Here is a 16,176-nt window from a genome sequence, read left to right as displayed (position 1 = left end):
GAGTTTTCAAGGCTTTTTTGATCTGAATATACTATTAAGAAAAATGAAAAAGTAGAGTTTATCTTAAAAAGAAGATTTACAGGAAAAAATACGCATTATATGGGAATATGCTGGATTTTATATTAAACAAAATGTCGAAACGGAACCCAAAACCTTCTGAATTTAGGCGCATTTCATCTAAATTATAGCAAATTTTGTCCACTTGACGCATTTAAAGATTCTAAATGCTTCGGAGTTTTTTTTGCGTCAGTGGTACGTTATATACTATTATGAAATGTACTAAGATTTTACTTATTAATATGCTTTTCATCATTGTTTTATATATAAACGTCTTGCTATGGGACAAAATGTTTGTTCTTGTTTTGTATAAAGGTCTTTGAGGATCAGTAAAACACTAAATGGTGCAGCTGATAAGCTAAGGCAATGGCCGAATTATGATGTCTCAAACGTATCTGCAGACGTCGAATTACGGTACAAAATTTGCGCATGGGGGCGGGGGAAATAAAATCAGATGTACCGAAAAAACTAAGTCGGTGACCCCCCCCCCCCCCCACCCCCTCCCCCAATTTCATTTGTCATTTGGACTCGGTAAACACTGTTTATTGAAAAAATAAAAATAAATAACTCAGGGATTTTTAATATGCTTATTTAAATCCGGAAAATGCTGCGAAACTGACCGTCAATTTTTAGTAAAAAACGCCGATTTTCTTTCCATTTTTCAAATATTTGTCGGTGTAAAACAATGACTTTTATATCACAATAAAGGAAAAAATAATTCTCGTCGAATAATGTATAGTTTAAGAAATTTTGTTGGTTAGTGCCGTTGCAGTACCCGTAACAGTTGCCAAGGATGCACGGCGACGTCAGTTTCATAAACGGGCTTTGGTGGTCAACTTTGACGTCTCGTATACAAAAACTGGTTGGCTCTATTAGTATAAAATAAACTGCATCTTGTTTGAAATATAGTCAAATTTACACACGCAAAATTTCAAGACGCTACTCGAAAGTTCGCAATGTGTCGCGTGCTAACTTAATTTAAAAGCTAACATCAAGCGCTCTGATATTGTAAGGTAACTGATTTATTTTGGTAAAAAGTCAGATTCATTTTGTCATTATAGCGCTGAATTATGTCTCTCCCATAGGTGGCGAAGACATATTGATTTTGCTTTCGCAGTCTATCTGTCCGTACGTCCGTTCGTCTGCATTAAGCTTGTCCGGCTTTCACGTGTCAAACTGCTGACCGGATTTCGACGAAACTGCACTGGAGTGATCAGTACCAAGGCTAGTTTCGCATTTTGCAGGCACGTTCCGCTTCGCTGCACAAAAAGGCCGCAAGAGCTAAAATATAAATATATTGTCCGGCTTTCACAGGTTAAATTGCTGAGAGGATTTTTGATGAAAACTTTACAGGCGTGATCAGCACCAAGTCTTGTTAATATGCATATCGCAGACACGTTCCGCTTAGATGCACAGAATGGCCGCCAGAGCTAAAGGTAGAACATATTGTCCGGCTTTCACAGGTAGAGGTTAAACTACTCGCTGGATTTCGACGAAACTTTACAGGAGTGATCAGTACCAACCATAGTTGTGCATATCGCTGGCGCGTTCTATTTCGTTGCACAAAATGGCCACCAGAGCGGAAAGTAGAAAACAATTGTCCGGCTTTCACAGGTAAAACAGATGGAGAGATTTCGACGATACGTTCCGCTCCGTTGCAAAAAAATGGACGCCAGAGCTAAAGGTAGAAAAATCTTGTCCGGCTTTTACAGTTGAAACTGCTGGCTGGATTCCGACGAAACTTCACAGGAGTGATCGGTACTAACCCCAGCTTCTCTGGCTTTCAAAGGTGAAACTGCTGACCGGATTTCGACGAGACTTCACAGGAGTTATCAGTACAAACCCCAGTTGTGCATATCGCTGACACGTTCCGCGTCGTTGCAAAAATGGCCGCCAGAGCTAAAAATAGAAATATCTTGTGTGGCTTTTATAGGTCAAACATGCCCTAATTCCATTCTTAGAATACATAGTGGGGAGACATATAATTTTGTGACAAAAGCACCTTCTAGTTTTGTCTGTTTTTGACTACAAATCGGGCAAATATTTTTTTCCCATCCAAATTGTTGTGTGTGTAGATTTGAGGCAGCACCTTTAAAATAAGCTTTATACGCCAAATTCTATTTTTGGAAAACAGAAGATGTCAGTTACAATATCATTAACATTCCTGCTTTATTGAATGTATTTTCTTACAATTCAAGTCTGATCTTTGGTACACTTTTACATTCTCGTCCAATTTCTATCTACACAAAGCATGATATCGAAGCTTGTAAACATGTACTGTGAAAAAATTTGATTTGTTACTATATTAAACGTTCCGTAGGTTCATTAGTTCTTTTATATGAGGCATGAAGTTGGAGAGATGAAATAAAGAAGAATTTTTTTTGATTGATTGGGTTTAATCTTAAGAATAAGACCCAAACAAATAATTATGATTTCACAGTAGTTAATGAAAAACAAATACTGGTGCTTCAAAAGTTCTTACAAGGTTAGATTTCATTTTCAGTATATATGTAGCAGTATGTGACAGAAAGGGCAAAAATGCAAAGGAACTGACGGTAGAAAGAGGCGAGAAATTACAAGTAACTTAATTTTGTCATGTTTCTAGATCAATTTTTCCAGCTTTTATACTGATTTAAGAAATACATATTTTTGGAAAATATTTATTATATATGATTCATAATCTAAAGCTCTTGAAGCATATTTTATTCTTGTCTGTATTAAGGATTTGCACTATAGGAATTTCCATTCCACCTGTCTACATGTATGTGATCTAAACAGTGACTGCTATTTAGTGGATAAGATATTTTGACAGTCGCCGCTCTGGGTTATATATGATGTAAATTCTTGATGAATGTTAGCTTTCTACCTATGTGTCCATCTGCACCTGAAATAATAGTAGGCTTTCTTTCCACTTCTTTCTTTAAAAATTAGTGTCTGTGTACCCAGGAAACACTTGTAATTTATACATGACCGATATTATACAGCAGTTTGACATAACTACAAATGTACAGGACAACATATAAGTAAATAAGTTTCTGTGTAAGTACACCAAATTGAATCAGTTTGAAATGAGTACATGCATCGATAGAAATACCTAAACATATATGTTTGCTGTAGTAACAACGTTTGTCTTTTGCTGCTTCAGGTATTAGACAAGTCTAGAAACTGGTGGAAGTTGAAGAATTATCAGGGGGAGACTGGCTACGCACCTTACACAATATTAAAGGAATATCAACCTAAGGATGACTTTTTATATGTAAGTTTACTTTACATATCATTACCGTTTCCATGCTACAATTATGTAAGTTTACTTAACATATCATTACCATTTCAATACTACAATTAGCCTTTTCCCAACATTTACATCTAAACAAGTAGTTCCTGCATAAATGACCTATTTTTTTTTTATTAAGTTTTAGTTTTAGCTAAGAGAATATCATCTTGTTTTGTCAAAATGTGGAATTACAGTGTTAAATTGAATGTTTTGTGTGCCAGATCAAGTGTTTGACCAGTAATTTGAGTTGAAGAATATTTGTAATTAATTTGTAGATTTCTTTAACAGTGTTTCTTCCCCATGCAAGTCAGAAAAAAAATGCTTCAACTACAAAAAAATCTGCACTGCATTTCTAAAAAAGAGACTTTTATCGATCCCGTGCGGTGATAGAGTCGTCACTTTCGGTGTATGTGAGTGCGTGCGTGCCTGCGTCCGTGCGACCGTCCGATTTTGTCCGGACCATAACTTTGGCATGCATGGACCAATCTTGTTTATATTTGGCATGAATGTTTACCTCAATGAGAAGGCATGTCGTGCACAAACCCCATGTTCCTATCTCAAAGGTCAAAGTCACAGTTGGAGGTCAAAGGTGAAATTGAAATTTGTCCGGACCATAACTTTGACATGCATAGACCAAATTTGTTTGTATTTGGCATGAACGTTTATCTCAATGAGAAGGCGTATCATGCGCAAACCCCATGTTCCTATCTTAAAAGTCAAGGTCACAGATGGAGGTCAAAGGTCAAATTGAGGCTTGTCTGGAGTATCTTTTCTTCATGCATGGTGGGATTTTGATGTAACATGGCATGAATGTTCACCTTTATGGGACGGAATGTCATGCGAAAGAACCAGGTCCCTAGGTTAAAGGTCAAGGTCACACTTAGAGGCCAAAGGTCAGATACAAGAATGACATTGTCTAGAGATTATCCTCTTCATGAATTAGGAGATTTTGTTGTAACTTGGCACACATGTTCAACACCATGAGGCAATCTTGTTGTTAGAATTACTTCCCTTTTTTGTTACTATAGATAGCTTATATTATAAATTTCTTATTACTGGTCGTGGGGAAAATATGAGGGCACTTTTCTGTGGTACAACATGCATGTTACATCCAATGTTTTGGCGTGTTTTGACCTATCTCTACCTGGTAAGCAGTTTTGAGTGGACTTATATTATATATATATATTTTATCATCTGTCAAGAAAATTATATATGCAAATACAGTGTACATCAGTTCTGACACCGCCAAAAAGTATAATGAATGTTACTTCTTTAGACAGCTGGCGGGCTCGACATTCTGCCCCTGGGCATGCAGAATGTATTTCTAGTTTGGCTTAGTGCTAGATGATGATAACACTACAATATTTTAACAGTTCAGCACTTCAAGGGGTTACAGCAAAACAGTTATTAGATATACACTTAAAACATTTTAGCTCTAACCCTCCAACCTTGCCCATTCCCTTTGACTATAAAGTAGTTTATAAAAATTGACCCAAGTTTAGCAATTCTCCTGCCTTGAGATATGGTAAGTCTTTTTGACATAAACAGCCTTTTTATGGTGTTTTATCTGACCAATATTTTTTTTCTACTTTATTGCCTATGCAAATTCTATAATTGTGAATCTGGAGCCATATTTTCCCTGCACTCAGTAATTACACATTAGGTAGCAGATTTAATCTGCATATGAAATGTATTGTAAACTAAATTTCCTAAATATACTTTAGAAATATTACTTTTCAGTTTGAAAAGAAAGAAATAATTTTTGAAGTTTGTGCATTTTGAATTTCCAAATTTATTTTTAAGTATTTTTGTCAGTTAAGTATTTCATCGTTTGTAATTCTTTCTTTACTTATACATTGTAATTTGACATCATCATTTAAATATTACATCAATTTTACATTACAGATATATTTTACATGACTCTTTGTTGTTATAAATTTATATTGTATGGCATTATAATTTTACATTACATTACATCATTATATCATTAAGGATCCAGTTTATCGTCGAACAAGTAAGCCAGATTCATTGCGTAAAATATTGTTGAGTAAGGCGAAATAGCTAATATCTCGCATATACAAGAGCATTTACAATGAATAGAATACACATTGACGAGATATTCATGTGATTTATGCTGCCTTTTATCAATTTACCATGGAGCTGTGATGAAAATGTAACAACATATTTCTTGTTTTCCACTATTTGATATTGACTTTTAAGGTTATTCAAATTTGTCAAGGTAAACAGTAAGATTTCTTTTGATTGAGAATTGATGGATTGAACACATATGCTCGCTCGTGATCTTTGCAATATGCTCGCTTGTGATTTATATATATGTATATATAATTTGAGTTAACTAATAAAAAATGGATCTAGTTGTCATATGGAAGAGCAGAAAGTTGTTACTAAATATTTTGTGAATACTCTAAGTGAATTTGCTATGTTAGTTTAAAGTTAATAAAATCTGTTTCTGCAAATTTTTATGACGTGGCATGAATTATTGTTTTAATGATTTAAATACTGGAACTTCTGGAAAAAAGTCTTTGTGTTTTCACTGCCATTAGTTGAGAGGTGACTTTGGATTAAAATAATAAAAGAAAAAAGGTCGATTTATGAGCAATTATGTACAATGCCTAATCAATTACCAAGAAACTACTATGCAAGTATGTAACAAAAGGACTTGGGTTCTGATACATATGTAAATACAGCTTAAACATATATACCAGCATAAGGTGGGTCGGTGGTCTAGTAGTAACACGCTTGACTCATTCCAGAGATCCGGAGTTCGAATCCCGGCCCAGGCACTGGAAATTTCTGAGATGTTCTTAAGTGTTTCCAACCTAACTAAGATGTCTGTACTGGTTCTTTTCAGGAAAGAGGCTTTGTGTGTATTGATACTATACAGCGGGCACATTAAAGAACCAAGAGCTAGGCTATGTTACCCGGACAGGGCTTGTTCTCTCTATCTGTCCTTGGGGCTTTATCTCACTCTGCCCCTCTGGTCAGATCCCACTGTGTCTCTACTAGAAGAGAACGAATTTTTCGCCCTGTGTGGCTGCGTTAGCTATATGTAAACCGCCTTTGAATGTGTTAATCATGAAAAGGGCACTTGTGTAATAAATAAAAAAAGAAAGAAATAAACAAAAAACAGTCAGTTTTATGAATATGAAATCAGTGTACAAGAATAAAAGTTGAAACTCCACAGGTTGCTCAGCACAGCAAAAACGACTGTTCATTCAAAATGAAATACATACTCCTGTCCACACCGTATAAAACTAAGTTTTAAAACCAGTCTTTGACTGTTACCTTGCCTTTGGTCAATCAGAAGCAGCCATTTAAATGCTTGAGAATTTAGACTGGTCTCCAAAGTTAGTTTTATTACCTTGGAATCAATCATATTTATGTTACATATTGTATATATACTGCATGCTGTCTATGTTATTTTTTTTTTAAATTGATTTCCATTTTTACAGCAAAAGCATTGTAAATTCATAACAAAATTGATTTTACGTGCCAAAAAAGATGCTTACATATATAATATTAAGCGTAGTTGGAAAAGTAATTCTACCTAAACGAGAATTGTTTGAAAGTACGTATACATGTACATGTCTATAAAATTAGTGACATACATTGTTCAGCATTAGGTGATACATGTTGTGCTTCAGTTGAAGACTATTCTGAACAGAATGACTAATAATATATTAACAGTGAAAATACTATGCACATGATTAGATAGTTTTTCAAACACTATTTGAGTAACTTATCAGCAAAAAAATTTGCAATGTTTGGATCTACAGTTAACATCGTTAAAATTTGTATTATAATTTGGTATCTTTGCCCAAAAGAACAAAAACGAGTACAAAAATGTCAAGGACAAATTGACCAGTAGGCACCAGGACACAAACTACACACAACAAGTTAGCGGCTTAATTTGCATAGTACATAGTTACCTTGCTTACATTTAACCGCAAGTTTTGTACAATCTTAAACATGGTATTGTTCTAGGGTAGGAAACTCTAAGAAATACTTTTGTGTGGAGTTGCAGAGTTGCATATCTTTTCCATAGTAACTTTTTCAACAAGTTATATAAAGAAAAAGGAAAAATGTAGTTAAAAAAGTACAAGGTCAGAATGGAAAAAAGTCAGTAAAAATAACCATTAGTCAAAAGCTAATAATATGCTTCAAAGAGGTAATTTCAATAGCATGTAATTTAGACATGAATGAATTATTAATTGAACAATAAAAACAAAACAAGAAACTAAGACAACAAGAGCAGTCTGTGTTTAACTTTTGTTTGGAGTTTGTAAAGCATGTTTGGTCATTGTTTCAGTGTATTATTTGTAAGATACAGAGATTACAGTATTTATCTGTGAGGAGATCTTATTGATACAAAATAGCTTGGCCTCAACTGATTCTTAATCTGAAAATGTTGGATTGTTTTTTGCTTGTTTGAGTTATCCTTCATACATCATTTCATGGAAAATAAATGCTTTCTGAAAAGATATACTGAAATATACAAGGTTTGGTCTCATGAAACAATTGTATTGTATTTTATTTGGAATTGGTTAGTATATAAGCATTTTTCAAAACTTTGTTGTTTTTTTTTTCAACAAGAATGATACGAGCAGTTTTGAAAAATAAACGGTAAATTAAAAAATTAGTATTTCAGAAAATAAATTGAGTGGGTTAGATAGTTCAGCAGCCTGGTGCTGATGTACAGTTAAAACATATTATGTAAAAGAGCAACATTGTATTTAAAAGCAGTATTTTCTTGACAGACTTCAGTTAGGTATGGTCTTTGGCAAAATTTTAACTAAAACACTCTTCAGTGTATTCAGAAAAAAAAAATAGAGTTTGTGAGTGAAAGTGGTTAGTTTACTTTGGTGTTGTTTGGGCAGAGTGCCTCGATAGCTTAATTGTCTTGCAAAAACAGAACAACTAGGTATCGTTTATATTTTGTACTAAGTGTGAGATGCGGTTTGAACACTTCCAAGATAAAGGCTGCTAAAAAACGAATAAGGAAAGTTTCCAATAAGATAATGAATGTTAATGAAGTAGAATGTGTTTTGTTGGTTTTTTTCAGGGTGATGGTGGACAACGTCTGGGAAAAGATTTCAATGACATTCCACCTGTACCTCCCCTACGAGCAGCAAATCAACCAGCAAGTCGCGGAGGTCACAAATCATTTCGATACTTTTGATGATGATATGTCTTACTTTTAATTTTCAGTTTTACTTGTGGCATTTTGTTTATATAGTGACAAGTCTTACGAAAAAACAAATCAAATCAAACCTGCTGAAATTGAAGCTATATGTTACGAGGCAGTTTATTTATTATAGCTACTGGTAATAAATCAGGGATAATCAGACTGCATATGAGAAAAATAGAATGAAAATTTTAAATGTTCCCCCTATTTTAATTTGTTTTGTTATGGAAGTAAGAGGGCCATCAGTATGTTTATGATTTATCAGTAGTATTTGTATGTTTCTGTTGGTACTTTAAAATTTTAGATCTGTATTATACCTTCAAGTAAAGAATCGTTGTGTTTAAAAAAAACTTGATTTTGAATTTAGTCGTATTGGTGCGCATTAATAATTACAAAAAGTATTGAATGGAAAAGCTTCTCTTTGAGAGCTGTAATATAAAACAGATATAACGTTTTCATGAATCTGTTACGAAGTGAGATTTTGTTAGGTGATGAAGATACTTGCATCTCACTTTACTGAGTTTCTAGATGATGAATTAATCAGTGTGATATTTTCTTTCATCAGCCGGGAACCATTCTTTAGAAAAAATATTAGGGTTGTTTATCGTTACAACGTCTTACACAGATGTCTACATTTTTTAATTATTATTGATGGTTGCCATGGAAGTATATTTTATTGTACATAGTAGAGTGTTAATGATTATCACGTTAAAATCTTACATATCATTGTAATGTTATTATGCAAAGAATATATAATGTGTGAATTGTCTGCATATATATTATGTATATATTTTGTACAGGTCATATTGTAGAGACTTACCCTAAGCCTTCTTTACACAAGGGAAACAATCTGTTTATATAGTTAAATTGTTTAGTGAACACCGTCTGTTAATCCTAATTCTGTCCATGTTATATCAGTGCAAAGGAGAAGTAACCTATTTATGTTAAATGCTATGCATGATAACACAGTCATACATCTGATAGTCCTGAAAATGATTTCTTTGATTTTCTCATATTTCTAGATATTTTGCGAATATTTGGACGCATATATATGGGTAGAAGAGATTGTTCTCTTTCCAGCAGTAGCCTTTTCAACATATTGTTAGGACGGTCAATAATGAAATTAAATTCTTCAGATACTATAATATCTATTAATACCTGCATCTCTTTCTGTCTTAAAGTGCTTAAAGTTGAACTATTTTCTAACTCTTTCTCGAATTTCTATATAACTCTTTCGTTTGAGCTTTTTCGGTCGAATGCTTCTAATAAGCAAAAGGTTTTTAGTTTATATACATGTTTACATTCTATACATGACGTCAAAAATGAAAGTAGGTTTTTCCCGGAATAAATATCCGCCAATCAGATTTAACCAATATGGCGGTCATTACAAGTTGACAGTATATGGTGTAAGTCACTTTCTTTTGGACTAAATACAAGTTATACTTATAGTGATTAATTATGAAAACCTTAACAAAAGAGACATCATATATTTATAATTTAATTGTTACTAATATTTAAAGTGAAACATTAATACGTTTTGAAAATTTTATGAGAAAAGTTTGGTTGTCTAGCGTTTATGATTGGGTGGAGTATTGTAACCAGCATAGCAATATTGTACCTTGTCAAAGTATTTGGGCTTTGACTTTTTCCAAAAAAAAGTCTGTTGTTGACAAATTTCCACACAGAAAATGTTACACTTTCCCCTGGGCATTAACTTATTTGATCTTTACATAGTTTTCTATTCTGATTGCTAATCCACGTGGCAATTATGCATGCTTTTCTACTGTCTAACTTCTTTCTTTTTCTCATGATTGAAACAGGCTATTTTCAAAGAAAAAAATCACAGCAGTTTTGGATCAGATATTTTCTTAAATACATGTAGCTTTAAATTTATTGTTAAAAATTTGTTATTAACTTGTTTAGTTTACTTGTGGATATGTAAGAGTTTGGGAAAGGATGTTTTATTAATAATCACTGGAAAGTTTATTGCTTGAAGATTAATTATATATATATATATATATATATATATATATATATTAAAAAATATTATAACTAGGTGTCATTTAATAAGTTAAATCTTGCCATTTGAAAACCAGTATCATGTCTTTTTGGTGTCTATGATAAATATACAAGTCGTCTAAAATGTTACCAATGAGAGCGTGAAAGAATGCTTTCAAATATTTCTCATCAAAAAGCCTTAATTCAACTTCCTTTATTTCTTTTCCACTTAACTTATAGATTTATAGAAACTATTTAGCAATATATCCTTAAATTAGTTGTGCAGTATTAATAGTTCATATTGATGTTTTTGATGTCCTTTTACAGATATAAAATGTGTTAGGGTATATGAAAACTAACTTTGTGTGGCAAAATTTGACAGTAGTATTATAGTAGTAGCATAGTAGATTAAATGCAATATTGATTTGAATTTGTTTAGGATTTAGTTTAACAACAGAAACTTTATATGACATCAGCTAATATCCTAGCATTTGAAACAGCATTTTGTAATTGAAAATTTGTGTTGTGACTTCCCTTTTGTTTTCATTTCTTTTTCTGTCTAAAACTTTTTTTCGGTAAACTTTCAAGGTTACCTGGTCAGATTTAAGAACAAAATATTTTGTTTTTTGATTTTTTTTGACTCTGTTTTGATAATAAATCTGATTTAGTTATGTGATGATATAGCAGTCTAATGTAAAGGCAGACTAATGGAAAGGCAGGCTTCAGGAATTTTAGTCAGTCATGTAAAAATGCAGCTTATGCCCACACTACTACGTGTAAGGACTATATGCAAGAGTATAAGTAAATATGCATTACTCAAGAAAGTGTTCAGCTAAAGAAGAAACATTTAAAAGAATGAATTAAGGTAAAAAATCCAAGCCGCACCGTTTATTGCCTTTGCTTTCTTGCCTTGTATATGCTAGGTATTCATCTGTTTATTCTATAGAAGCCAGTTTCATGTTTTCCCATCTTTTGTCATTAAAAGCACTCACAGTTTATTTTGTGTTAACGCAGTTTGAATATTTACATATGTGCTGACACTCTAGAAGTTTGTATGTTAGGTGTTTAGGCTGTCAGTTTTTTTACAACATACACATCTATAACAATTCTCTTTTGTTTTTAAAGCGGATAAAAGTATGCTTTTAACTATCATATATAATAAAATATTGTTCCGTTTGCAGATTTCCATTTCTAAGTGTTTTACCTTGCTACAAATACTTTTCCTCCCTTCATTCCTTAATGTCTGCTGTGACTTGCTACTGTCAGTTTCATTGAAATATACCTTTAGGATACATCTGCAAGCTTAAACTAAGATTACATACATACATAATGAGCCTGAAATGTTCTTTGCTGATTCATTGTTACGTTGTTAGGTAAATTCAAGAAAAATGTTCGAATGAATTTTACCTTTCGTGCTAGCCTAGAAACTGTGTGTCCGTGTTCTCTTCCCATTTTTCCTTTCACCTGCCTTCTCATAATTCTCTGCTGTAAATGGCTGTTATGTTTAGTAGTCTGTTAATATCATATTTATTTACAAAAAAAAGCATTTAATATGAATAAATTAAAATGAATATAAAGAGTTTCTTTTTTCCTGTAGACTACCATTATATGATAAAAACATGGAGCAATTAATATTTAAGAAAAAATTATTTCATAAACGATGTTTGGAGACTTGCAGTTCAGACAGGTTTGTAAACTTTGACTTGTCTGTCCAATCTTTATAAATCTTAGCACTTCTTTCACTCACTTTTACCTCTGTGCAAAGTATTATTGACTCCTTTCCCAACAAATGCTTAATGTCTGACTGTTATAGCTCGACTATTTGAAGAATAAGTAGAGCTTTCTTACTCACCACGGCGTCGGCGTCACTCCTTGGTTAAGTTTTCCATACCAGTCCATATTTGTTTAAAAAAAAACGTTTGAGATAAAGCTTTGAAACTTCAACACTTGTGTACCATCATCATGTCCAGTTTCAGGCAAGCGTATATAACTCTGTCAAGGATTTTGTCCGAATTATTGTCCCTTTTAACTTAAATATCTTGGTTAAGTTTTTCGTACCAGTTCATATTTTGTGGAAACTGTATGACGTATGGCTTTGAAATTTTTATCATTTGTTCATTATAGCATTCTCTATTTGAGGTACAATTATTTTGGCTGAATTATGGCCCTTTCTGGAATTGGAAATTAGTTCAGTTTTTGTATTATTATTATTATTATTATATACCACATTTATATAGCACTCTTTTCATATAAAAAATACGTTCAAAAGTGCTTTACATAAAAAACATTTATATAATGTTCAATAAAAAATGGGAATTGAAATATTATAGAAGAAATTAAAATTACATTACGGTAATAAGATACCAAGCATTTTAAATTGGAAGGTAGGCAGATCAAAACATGAAACAAAAATACAATATCATAAAACATTTGTACATGTCCATGTTTTGTCAAAATAATTTGACATGTGTCTTTGAAATGTTGAACTCTTGTTTATCATTATAATCTCCATCTATAGGCAAGAGAACATAACTCTGTCAATTTTTTTGGCTTAATTTTGGCCTTTTTAGGACTTGGAAATTAGTTCAGTTTTCATACAAGCCCAAATTTTGTCAAAACTAATTAATATGTGGTTTTGAAACTTTGAACATTTGCTTATCATTATGATCTGCATCTATAGGCAAGAAAACATAACTGTCAACTATTTTGACTGAATTATGGCCCTCTTTGGACTTGGAAACTGGTTCTGTTTTCGTACAAGTCAGTGTTTTGTCAAGACTGTTTGACTTGTGGCTTTGAAACTTTGAACATTTGTTTATCGTCATGTTCTCCATCTGTAAGCAAAATAAAATAACTCAAACTATTTTAACTGAATTATGGCCCTTTTTATACGCCCGAAGGGACGTATTATGTTATACATCCGGTGTCCATCTGTCCGTCCGTTAGCAATTTCGTGTACGCTCTATAACTCTTAAACCGTTGAAGGATTTCAAAGAACCGACAAAAATAATCACCGCATCGGGACAACGTGAAGAGCGCATGTTCTGGATGACTGGCTTCAAGGTCAAGGTCACACGTCGGGGTCAAAGGTTACATAAGTGTGTTTCGTGTCCGCTCTAACTTTTGACGTCCTTGAAGGATTTCATAGAAACTTGACACAAATGTTCGCCACACCGAGACAACGTGCACAGAGCATGTTCTGGATTGCTTGCTTCAAAGTCAAGGTCACACTTAGGGGTCAGTAGTCATATGAATGTGTTTCGTGTCCGCTCTGTAATTCTTGGCTCCCTTGAAGGATTTCAAAGAACCTCGACGCAAATGTTCACCAAATCAAGACAATGTGCAGTGTGAATGTTCTTTATTCCTCGCTTGAAGGTCAAGGCCAGGGGTCAAAGGTTATCACTCTGTAACTCTTGACCTCCTTGGAGGATTTCAAAGAAACTTGAGACAAATGTTTACCACATCGAGATGATGTGCAGAGCGCATGTGCTTGATGGTTAGCTACAAGGTCAGGTAACACGTAGGGGGTCAAAGGTCATACCTTCGGGCGTATATTGCTCCGCATTGCGGTGTTCTTGTTGGGCTTGCATTTTAGTTAATTTTTTCTTACCAGTCCATATTTTGTTTGACCTATTTGTCACAATGGCTTTGAAGCTCTTGACAACTTGTTTACGATCGACGTCTACATATGTAGGCAAGACTATATAACTAGGACAGGGACTTTGGCTCTGTTATGACGCCTTTTTGACATAGAAATTAGTTAAGTTTCGCATATCATTCCATATTTTGTCTAAACTGTTTGATATGTGGCTTTGAAACTTTGATCAAATTCTTACCATCATGATCACACTTTGCCATATAGTGCAATACTTATCCAGTTCCGCGAATACAGTTTGTCTTATCTATTTTTCTTCTGAGATTCTGTGGTAATATTTTGACCCAATATTTACATCAATTCTTCGAATAGTCGAGCACGCTGCGAACAGACAGCTCTTTCTATAAGTCCATAATTGTACTTGATATTTTTGTCTGTATAGGAGTGAAAATTGTCTGGTCGGTTGTCCGTCCATCCATAATTCATTTCCCGAGGCAGATCTCTGAAATAGCTTGAAGTATTTTAAAATACTATCCATAAATGTTTACTGTCATAGTACATGTATGACAATGGTCTATATTTCCAGGTTCAGGGTCATATTTGCTGCTCAAAACGCTTTTTTTTGTGTTAGCTCCATGTAAATTTTATAAAACTAGACAACATGTAGTACATGATCCTGGTATCCAGGCCAAAGGTCAATGTCATACAGGTCAAAAGTTAAATTACCTTATTGTGTGTCCGCTCTGTATCTTCTGAATCATAAAGTGAATGAAAATCAACTCAGAGAGATTCTTGCTTCGAGTTTTCACACTGGAAAAGTGCTGTTTTACATGTCACTGTCAGATTTGACTTTCTGTGGTGACCAGGGCAATAGAACATAATTATTTGTCACAGTATCTTAACTTAATTTACTTTTAACAAATGGTAATGAAGTCTTGAATCACCATTTCAAGATAGAGGTGAAGATATCTTCTAATAAAATGAGTTCAAATGATGGCAATATGTTAAATTTAATCGTACTAAAAATTAAACTACTATTCATTTAAGCTCACCTGAGCACAGAGTGCTTAAGGTGAAGTATTGTGATCACTGTGTGTCCCATCATCAGTCATTATAGGTTAGTGATTGCTTTGTCAATAATACATAAACTTGAGATCTTTGTAAAATTCTGTATTAGATAGTTGTTTTTTCTCACCTATATGTTAAATGTATGAGCATTTGACTAATATTGTTGCAAGTTTTACTGAATGTTTGTCATAAAGAAATGAAAGTTAAAATGGAAACTTGGGTCATCTGGGATAATAAACTAGGTCAGGTGAGCGATATTAGGCCATTAAAGACTATTTAGAAAACATCTATATCCCCTAGGTCAGGATAATCAGACATGACATTGCAGGGTTTATTTTAAGATTTTTACCAAAGACCCTGGGAAAAGAGAAACTAAAAATTATTTAAGTAATAACTCAGTTGAATTTCCATCTGCCTTTCAAGTCAACATAATTTGCATTGTCTGGCATTCTACAAGTCTGCTGCCTTTTATTTGGCCAATAGGTGTCACATGCTGGCCTAACATATTTCATATCAGGGTAAAGTAAATACTGGATAATTAGATTTAGATTTAAACAAAATAATTGCTGTATTAGCGTTTTAAGAAAAACTGAACTAAAGGGTAATTGACAACACAAAAAACTTTGACCGCATACTGGATATATGTTCTTGAAAATCAATATCTGGCTAAAGCTTTGCTTTATCCCTATTTAGACTTTCTTGACAATATATATCCCTATTATTAGGTCACCAACTAGAGTCGAGTCCACTTAATACGAACTCGCTTGATACGAATTTTCGGCAATAACGAACAAAATCCGGATTCCCCGGCCGAGTCCTTTTATTTTCTTTGTAAATTATTTCGGTAATAGCGAACTCGCTTCTTACGAATTTTCGGGAGATACGAACACATTTTGGAAGTCCCAATGAGCTAAAATGTTATAAGTTTCCAGTTTTTGATACGAACTAATTTTAGAAGTCGACGGCCATTTCGCCCTT

The 16,176-nt window shown here is 33.5% G+C and overlaps 1 long non-coding RNA gene across 1 annotated transcript; it reads left to right on the top strand.

Annotated features, from left to right (window-relative positions):
- Positions 1-2,406: 2,406 nt before the first annotated feature.
- LOC128552214 (uncharacterized) lies at positions 2,407-12,101 on the top strand. The gene is made up of 3 exons (XR_008369013.1): positions 2,407-2,636; positions 3,203-3,313; positions 8,415-12,101. It is a non-coding gene; the product is annotated as an uncharacterized LOC128552214 (long non-coding RNA).
- Positions 12,102-16,176: the final 4,075 nt, after the last annotated feature.

Source organism: Mercenaria mercenaria, unplaced genomic scaffold (assembly GCF_021730395.1).
Source record: "Mercenaria mercenaria strain notata unplaced genomic scaffold, MADL_Memer_1 contig_2163, whole genome shotgun sequence".
Classification (NCBI taxonomy): domain Eukaryota; kingdom Metazoa; phylum Mollusca; class Bivalvia; order Venerida; family Veneridae; genus Mercenaria; species Mercenaria mercenaria.
This window is presented reverse-complemented; position numbering and strand designations above follow the sequence as displayed.